Below are 7,371 nucleotides of genomic sequence, written 5' to 3' on the forward strand. Positions count from 1 at the left end.
CTTGAGGCTGGGCCGCCTTCCGTGAGTCGGCTTCAGAGGTAGCCGGCCAGGGAAGGGGGTCCAATGCTTGGAGCGCTTGGAGGCCCAAAGGCCTGATAATTTTTCTGAAGAACCAGGGGTATTCGGTTAGGCTACCCGTGGCCATTTACTCCGACAGTAGTCCCCGAAGCTGATTGGGCTTCGAGGTTGAGTAGGAGTTGAGAAGCTCGATCAACTTCCCATCTTAGCAAGCCGGCAGCTGGGAGCCGGCTTTGGTTAGGCGTGCCGCCTTGGTCGAAAACTTCCGGAGTCGGAGGGCGGGAGCTCGCCAGTGCGTAAACCGGGCCGCGGGCCGGCCACTGCCCATCTGCGAACCACGTGGCCCCTCTTGGCCGGAAAGCCTGCCAGCCCACGCACGCGACGGGACGTCGCCGCAGGGCGGGGGCCCACCACGTCCGCGCCCGGGCCTAGGCGCGGATTGTCTGCATCCCGAAACCGCCCGCACGTCTCATTGCGGCAGTTTCGGCTCGCCTTTATGCGTAATAATCGCGAGGCGTGGGGGGAGTGGGTGCAGTTAATCCCACGAGTCCCCCCACGTTCGGCCTCCCCGGCCTTGCCTCGCGAAGCTATAAGTAGGGGGAGGTGGAGGGCGGCAGGCCCTCGCACGCTCCTCCTATTTTCACCATCTTCTTCGCTCGTCGTTTCTTGCTTCAGCGCCTCGCCGCCGCGCTCTTCCACCATACATTCCTCCGCCGCCGCGCTCGTTTTTGCCATGCCTCCCACCACGGAGCAGTATGGCGGGGATTGGGACGGCTCCAACGTCCACGAGGATCACGTCGAGTTCCTCCGCAATACGCGGCGGCTGCCCAGCGCGGACAAGGTGGAGGTCCGTCTCGCGCCGGCGAAGGAAATTACGCCGGAGCCGCGGGAGGGCGAGCGGGTGGTCTTCCGCTCGCACTTCTTGCGCGGCATCGGCCTGCTAGTGAGCGCCTTCTTCCGCTCCTGGCTCGACTTCTACCAGCTCCAGCCGCACCACCTCACCCCAAACGCGGTGGTACTACTGTCGGCCTTCGTCACCCTGTGCGAGGGCTACCTCGGCGTCCTCCCCACCCTCGAGCTCTGGGGGGAGTTCTTCCAGTCCAAGCTGGGCACGCGCATGCAAGGCCTGCCGGCTCAGACTGGCGCCTTTATCGCGTCGCGGAGGTCGGTCGCCGACAACCCCTTCCCCGTCATCACGCTGATCCAATCGGTGAAGAAGTGGCAAAAATCGTACTTCTATGTGCGGAACATCGCCCCGCGGGGCGACTACATCAACCTGCCGGCTTACGTAGCCGGCCCGCCGGCGGGCAGGCGGCCCCAGTGGTCCTTCCGGGCCGTGACTCTGACGCCGGCTGGGTCCGCAGCCGTCACCCGAGTGGGGGAGATGACCCAGTCGGAGGGCCTGACGGGGCCCGACCTTCTGGCCGCCTTCGTCACGCGCCGGGTTCTTCCGCTCCAGAGCCGTCCTCATCTGATCTGTCAGATGAGCGGCCAGCTCGATCCGAGCCGGATGTGCACCACGGACATGCCGCATGCGGAGGTCGCCTATATGGTGAACTACCTTGCGAACTGCAAATTCTCCGAAGAGTGGCAGTTCGGCAAGGAGCCATACAGCCGAGCCAATCCACCGCCCACGGTATGCTCTCCTTGTTCCTTCTTTTTCTCTTAACTTTGTTGCCGAGTTCCTCTTGGCCGACTCTGACTTAGCCGGCTTGCTTTTCGACAGAGCCCTCTTCTTCGGCCGGCCGACGGGTCAGGCACGGAGCGTCAATTCGTCCCCGACCGGACGGAACACGATCTGGAGGACCCCGACTTGGGGGCGGCCGGCATGGACGACAACATCGAGCCAGGTGGTGGCCAAGCCGGCGGCGAAGCAGGCGGCTCCGGGCTCGGAGTCACCTTCGACGACTGGCCTGACGACGATGAGGCCGAAGTCGCCCCGCGCCGCCAGCCAGCATTTGGACGCGGCGCGGGTTCCTCCGCTGCACCGCCTGCTCGGGGCGGAGGGCAGAAGCGTCGCGCCGCCCAGGGTTTGTTCGGTAGTCGGACGAAGAAACCCAGGGGCGGGGCGGCGGCAACCAGGCGGGAGGAGGCGGCCGCGAAGGCGGCTCGCTTCCGCAAGACGGTGAAGCAACCGCAGACCATGTCGGCGTAAGTTCGAATTTTTCTTTGTATACTCTTTTTCTTTCTTTTCTCTGGTGGTTCCTGAACCCTTGTCTTTTTCTCCAAACGATCAGAGCTCCGTTGTCGCTTGAGCGGGCGGCTGCCGCCTCCGTCGTCGAGTCACCGAGGGGGTCTGGGAGCACCACTCGGCGCGTGCACCCCCGTGCCGACCTTCAGGAGGCGACAGAACGGAACACGCGGGAGGCGCGGGCGGAACGGGAGGCGCGAGAGGCGGAGGCACGGAAGGCGGCCGCCGCTCAGGCGGCGCTGGAGGAGGAGGCGGCGAAGGTGCTCGCTGACGCCGCTGCCAGGGCCCAAGCGGAGGCTGCAGCCGCAGCGGCGGCGGCGGAGGTTTTGATGGTCACCCCGCTGCGCGTCATGGCGCCTGGAGACATGGAGCCCTAGCCAGAGGGAGCCAGCGGCGACCAGCCAGGGCTGGGGAGAGACGACGACGTCATCATCCTGGACAGGGCGCCGGTGCCGACCCCGCCAACTGGGGCGGCTCAAGGCGGCCGGCCTGATTAGCCGCCTGCACAGTCGGCGGGGGGCGAGCCGGCCGCGAGGACTGAGATGGCAGTCCGGATGCCGCCGAGCCGGCGTGCGGGGAAGGCTACGTCGGAGCCACAGAAGGCCGCGTCGGAGCCGCAGCCGGCCGTGGGCTCCAGCTCGTCGGCCCAGGATGCGGAGGCGGCCAACGCTACCTCGGGGTGGACGCCAGGCGGAGGGACGGCCGTGATGAACGTGGCTGCGCAGGACGTCCGGACCCGGCTCCAGGGCCAAGCTGCGGTGCTGAGGCAGTTCACCGACGAGTTCCTTGCGACGCTGGCGGCCATCCGGGTTAGTCTTCCCATCTTGCTTCTTCTTGATCTTGATTTCTTCTTGATCTTGATTTCTTCTTGATCTTGATTTCTTCCGTGGGGGCGCGTCAGCACACCCACTGGGTGTAGTCCCCGAGTTCCGAGTCGGCTGCTGAGCAGGCGGCTTGGAACTTCTTAGTGGATTTGTCTTTGCTATTCTTGTTCTTACTTCGATCTTCTGTCTATCTTGCAGGACTACCACAATCTTCGTGTGGCCACCTTCAACTCCCAGGCTCGGGAGCTGACCCAGAAGACCGCCGACCTTACTGAGAGCCGAGGTACGTTCTTTGTTCTTTATCTCATGTGGGGGCGCGTCAGCGCACCCACTGGTTGTAGTCCCCGAGATTCGGGCCGACTACTGAGCAGTCGGGTCGGATCTTCCTTGACGACTTCCTCTTACTGTTCTTTCTTTTTCTGCCGTCTTCGCAGCGGCCAACGCCAGTCTGAGGGCACAGCTGGGGGAGTCCCAGACTGCCCTTCGTGCCAAGGACGCCGAGCTCGCCGCCTTGGTGCAGGAACGCGACCTCCTGGCCAAGAAGTTGGCCGACCAGGAGGAAGGCCACAAGGCGGCTCTGAAGGCAGTGCAGGACCGTGAAGCCGCCCTCCAGGCCGAGTACGAGACGGAGGCGGCTGGCTGGGCTGAGGCCAGGCAGACTCTGATTTCTGGCTTTGGTCAGATCGAAGATCTGGTTGACGGTAAGCCGCCTACCTCTTCATCCTTTCTTGCCATCTGCCACTTTTGGCTTGTTTTCTGACTTTGGTGCTCTTTTCTTCTTTTCTTCTTCTTTCTCGCGCAGAATATTTCCCTGGCTATTCTACCGCCGCCAACCAGACCATCGAGGCCCGCCGCCAGGCGCGGAGGCAGGCTGGGTTCAAGATTTCGCCAACCGCCGGCCGCTCGCTGGAGGAGCAGCTCTTGGCGATCCAGGCCCGCATCCAGCCGGCTCATCGACTGCTCCGCCGGCTTCAGCGTGCCGGGGCGCAAGTCTTGGCCGCCCTTTGGCCCGGCCAAGTGGTTTCTCGCACCCCCAGTCGGACTGCCGACTGGCTGGAGGTGGCAGTCGGCCGCTTCGAAGCTTGGAAAGCCTCGGCGGCTCGCTCTGGTGCCAGGCGGGCGCTGGAGTTCGTCGAGGCCTGGTATCCCGGCCTGAGCCTGGATCAGCTGGCTACCTGGCGGCAGCAAGCCGACACGGAGCTGGAGCCGGCGCGGCCAGCCATCATCCGGCGGGCTTCGGCAATCGCCGACTACACCGACACCAGCATCTTCGCCCCCGAAGTAGACGACAATGGTGTCGCCCAGCCGGAGGAGTGGTTCGGGCTGAACCCGGCGGATGGTGAAGACTCGGCGGAGGAGATTGACTCCAGCGACGAGGGTGAAGAAGAGGAGGAGGAAGGTGAAGATGCCGAGCCGGCTGGTGGAGCAGCCGGCCAGCCTCAGCCTGGCCGCACCTCCAGCACCACGTCGCGCGCGAGTGCGTCGCCTGCCGTTGGTGGTGATCAAGCCGAGACCCACTAGGCGGCCACTCCTTCAGCCGGCGAGGCCGCCTTCACCGACCAGCTCGGCTTCCGCGCCGCGCCCTAGTCTGCCATCTTTTGTTTTCCTGTCTTGTTACTTTTGGAACAATGTTTGGTTAAGTCTGCACAATTCCACCCTCTGGGTGTATTCGAACTTATGTCTGTTGCCAGCCTGTTGGGGGCTTTATATGTATATATAACTTATGCATGCAATTGGCCTTTCCTTGTACTTTGCTTTTTATCCTTCCGCTGTTTCCTTTGCCGCCCTCCCTTGGTTGCCGCCTCCCCAGTCCAACAGTTGCTCTGCAATCTGTAGCTGGAGGAGTGCTTGGCCAATTGGGGGGGGGGGGGAAGTACTTTAGCTTTGCTGGACTAAAGCTAAGTGTTTGGGAAGCCGGCTAGCCGGCTGTTTTGACAGCCGGCAGGCATGTTTGGAGGCCGTCTCTTTGCTATATAGGTTCGTTGTTCCTTAGCCATTTTTCGTGTGGGCATCCTTTCTGCCTTGCCTCTTGCTAGTCGGACAGTCGGTTCTTCGAGCTGCGACTTTCAACAAGAGGGGACTCGGAAGCCGGCACACTACTTTTCTGACTTCAGGTAGAACTTTCAATATAGCTCAAGGCGGCCAGTCCCCGGGCCGACTAGTCGAACCCGGTGCCAGACAAGAATTCAAATGTAATAATACATTCATGGATATGACACTTGTCATTCATAGATAAACAAAGGCCGCCCCCGAGTACTGTTCGGGGGGCCTGTTGGTTTGTACTTAATACAAAAGGGTAGCATGATACATACTGCTTTCAACTGTAAAATCGTCTCAGGAGGTTTGCGTTCCATGGTCGCTCCGACTCCTTGCCGGAGTCGTCTCTCTTGCGTGCTCTGGGTTTTTGCGCGTCGATCAAGTAGTAGGAGTCGTTGCCGAGTGCCTTGCTGACGACGAAGGGGCCTTCCCAAGGGGCTGAGAGCTTGTGCTGGCCGGCTGTTCGCTGGATCAGCCAGAGCACAAGGTCGTCCTCTTGGAAGGATCTTGGCTTGACCTTGCGGTTGTAGTAGCAACGCAGCCCTTGCTGGTAGATGGCGGACCGGCTGAGTGCTAACAGACGGCCTTCTTCCAGTAGGTCGACGCCGTCTTCTCTTGCTTCCTTGTCCTCCTCCTCCGTGTACATGGTGATCCGAGGCGAGTCGAACTCGATGTCTGTTGGGATGACAGCCTCGGCACCATACACGAGGAAGAATGGAGTGAAGCCGGTTGACTTGTTGGGTGTAGTGCGCAGACTCCAAAGGACAGCCGGCAGCTCATCGAGCCAGCAGCCGGCCGATCGCTCCAGTGGTACAACTAGTCGAGGCTTGATGCCGGAGAGGATGAGTCCATTTGCTCGCTCGACCTGGCCGTTTGACTGCGGGTGGGCAACGGACGCTAGGTCCAGTCGGATGCCCTGCGTCGCGCAGAAACGTGCCAGTGCTCCTTTGGCGAAGTTCGTGCCGTTGTCGGTGATGATGCTGTGTGGCATGCCGTACCGAGTAGTGATGTCAGTGATGAATGTCACGGCAGTCGGCCCGTTCAGCTTCTTAATCGGCTTTGCTTCGATCCACTTTGTGAACTTGTCCACAGCGACCAATAGATGTGTCAAGCCGCCGCGGGCTGTCTTGAAAGGGCCCACCATGTCCAGTCCCCAGACGGCAAAAGGCCAGGTGAGGGGAATGGTCTTGAGGGCAGAAGCCGGCAGGTGTTGCTTGGAACTAAAAACTTGGCATCCAATGCAGCTCTTGACTATTTCTTTAGCATCCTCCAAGGCAGTCGGCCAGAAGAAACCATGGCGGAAAGCCTTGGCCACGAGTGATCTTGAGGCTGCGTGGTGGCCGCATTCGCCTTGGTGGATGTCTTTGAGGGTTGCCACTCCTTTTTCTGGCTCAACACAACGCTGGAAGACTCCAGTGACGCTGCGCCTCACAAGCTCTCTGTTGATTATTGTGTATGCTGCGGCTCGTCGTTGCACTAGTCTTGCTGAGATCTCATCAGCCGGCAGCTCTCTGCTGACTAGGAACTTGAGGATGGGCTGGGCCCATGACGGAGCTGTGACTTCTTCTTCTGTTAAGGTAGCCACCATGACTCGGGTGGGTGGGTTGGGTGGCGTGGAATTGGAGTTGGCCACTGCTTCTTGTGTCGTTGCAGTCCTCGGGCCGACTGCTGCAGTCCCCGGGCCGGGTTCTGAAGTCCCCGGGCCGGGTGCGACTACGGCAGTCCCCGGGCCAGTTGTCGAAGTCCCCGTGCCGCCTGCGGGGTTTCTCCAGTCGGATCCGGCTGTATCTGGCGCAGGCGGTACGAAGATGGAATCCGACTCTGGAGACGTCTTGATGGACGGCTTGAGGAGGCGCTGGAGGGAGACACTAGTCGGTATGGCTTGTCGGGTGGAGCCGATCCGTGCTAGGGCATCTGCTTGGTCGTTGTCGGCCCTTGGCACATGAAGGAACTCACACCCTTCGAAGTATCCGCTGATCTGCTGGACGAGGAATCGATAGCTCGCCATGTTCGCGTCCTTGGCGTCCCAGTCGCCAGACGATTGCTGGACCACCAAGTCTGAGTCGCCGTAGCACAGGATCCGGCGTATGCCGAGTTCTTTGGCTAGCCGGAGCCCATGTACGAGCGCCTCGTACTCGACCACGTTGTTGGAGGCGGCGAAGTGGATATGCAGCGTGTACTTGAGCTTGTCGCCTTTGGGAGAGGTGAGTACGATGCCGGCTCCCAAGCCGGTGCGCATCTTGGACCCGTCAAAGTGCATCCGCCAATGGGTAGAGTCGGGAGCCGGCGGTAGGTACTGGG

Source organism: Aegilops tauschii, chromosome 1 (genome assembly GCF_002575655.3).
Source record: "Aegilops tauschii subsp. strangulata cultivar AL8/78 chromosome 1, Aet v6.0, whole genome shotgun sequence".
NCBI classification, from domain to species: domain Eukaryota; kingdom Viridiplantae; phylum Streptophyta; class Magnoliopsida; order Poales; family Poaceae; genus Aegilops; species Aegilops tauschii.